General features: G+C 41.4%; 1 pseudogene; it reads right to left on the bottom strand.

The window, feature by feature from the left end:
- Window positions 1-843: 843 nt before the first annotated feature.
- Window positions 844-1,157, bottom strand: LOC132582373 (large ribosomal subunit protein eL43-like; annotated as a pseudogene).
- Window positions 1,158-1,600: the final 443 nt, after the last annotated feature.

Raw genomic sequence — 1,600 nt, 5'->3', positions numbered from 1 at the left:
ATATGAAGTGTTATAATGATTATTGTCATTGGAATTATGAATTGTTGTTGTAATGGAACAGTAATATTTACTGTATATTTCTTATAATGAGATGTGAGAAATGATATGCGAGACAGCCAGAACGTTCCATCTTTGATAAAATGGAAAGGTGAAACAGATTTACAAGCTAGCGGCTCTGTCAGCTGGGATGTTTGTTTTTCATTCTTTCATCATTGTTTCATTATATTGAAGAAGCCGATATGGCATTTTGAAGTCCACGTTGGTATGACCAAAAAAAAAGCAGAAAGATTGGATTCCTTTATTGAAGTTGATATTTTATTGGTTGTCATTGATACACATCTCAGCAAGTTGATTATATATTTTTGAAACATTGTGGGGGGAAATTCTACAGCACAAGACGTTTTTGAATTTCAGCACTTATTAATGGACTCTGTATGGACTTTTCTATAAAATGATTTGTGTGCTGGGTTGTTGTTGAACTTTATTTTTTTTCCCCCAGATTCACAACCACTTTTAATTGACAAAAAAACATCATGGACTGAGAAACTGGAGGAAGAAGAAGAAGAAGAAGAATTGCAGATTTATACCCTGCCCTTCTCTGAATCAGAGACTCAGAGCGGCTTACAATCTCCTTTATCTTCTCCCCCCACAACAGACACCCTGTGAGGTGGGTGGGGCTGGAGAGGGCTCTCACAGCAGCTGCCCTTTCAAGGACAACTCTTGCGAGGGCTATGGCTAACTCAAGGCCATTCCAGCAGCTGCAAGTGGAGGAGTGAGGAATCAAACCCAGTTTTCCCAGATAAGAGTCCGCACACTTAACCACTACACCAAACTGGCTCTGGAAGAACATAATACAACATTAGGAGATAAAGAGGTTTCTACTGGTCTTTTAACTCCTTCAGTCTTCGGAAGGCAGATTTCGCTATCACCGCTGAAGTAGTGTTGTATACCCAGGCACCACCAGCCACTGTCTTCATACAAGAGCCACAATGCCAGATACCCACAGCTTTCCTCTTCGTTTTCGTCTTGCCACAAAAGGAGCAGGTATACTTGGTGTGCTGGCTAATTTCAATCTTCTTCACCATCTTCCTCAGGGACGCTCCACATCAAGTACCATATTTACCCACAATGCCAACTTTCTTGGTGCGCTTGGCCATCTTGCTACCGCTACAGGCGCAGGAAGAAAAGCGTTGTTGAACTTTACTAAGGTGTTCTCGATAATTTTGTATTGATAACCATCAGGGCTTTTTTGGAACAGGAACACACAGGAACGCAGTTCCGGCTGGCATGACATGAGGGTTTATGTTTATGTTGTTTATTGGATTTATATCCCACCCTCTCCACCGAAGCAGGCTGAGGGCTGCTCACAACATGTCAAAACAGAACAGGTTCACATTACGTTATTAAAACAGTTAAAACATTCTGGTGCTAATATCAGTTGGCGTGGCCTTCTGTGCAAATGACTTCCTGCTGGCCTTTTTCTACAATAAAAGCCCTAACGACCATACTTCAAAAATATAATTTCATTTAGAAATATCACGGTTTTTGCTTTTGACCACCCAGAGGTTGGCAACCCTTCTTCAGGCCCCACATGGAGTCT

Source organism: Heteronotia binoei, chromosome 14, assembly GCF_032191835.1.
Source record: "Heteronotia binoei isolate CCM8104 ecotype False Entrance Well chromosome 14, APGP_CSIRO_Hbin_v1, whole genome shotgun sequence".
NCBI lineage: Eukaryota > Metazoa > Chordata > Lepidosauria > Squamata > Gekkonidae > Heteronotia > Heteronotia binoei.
The sequence above is the reverse complement of the archived record's forward strand: the minus strand, read 5'-3'. Positions and strand labels throughout refer to the sequence as shown.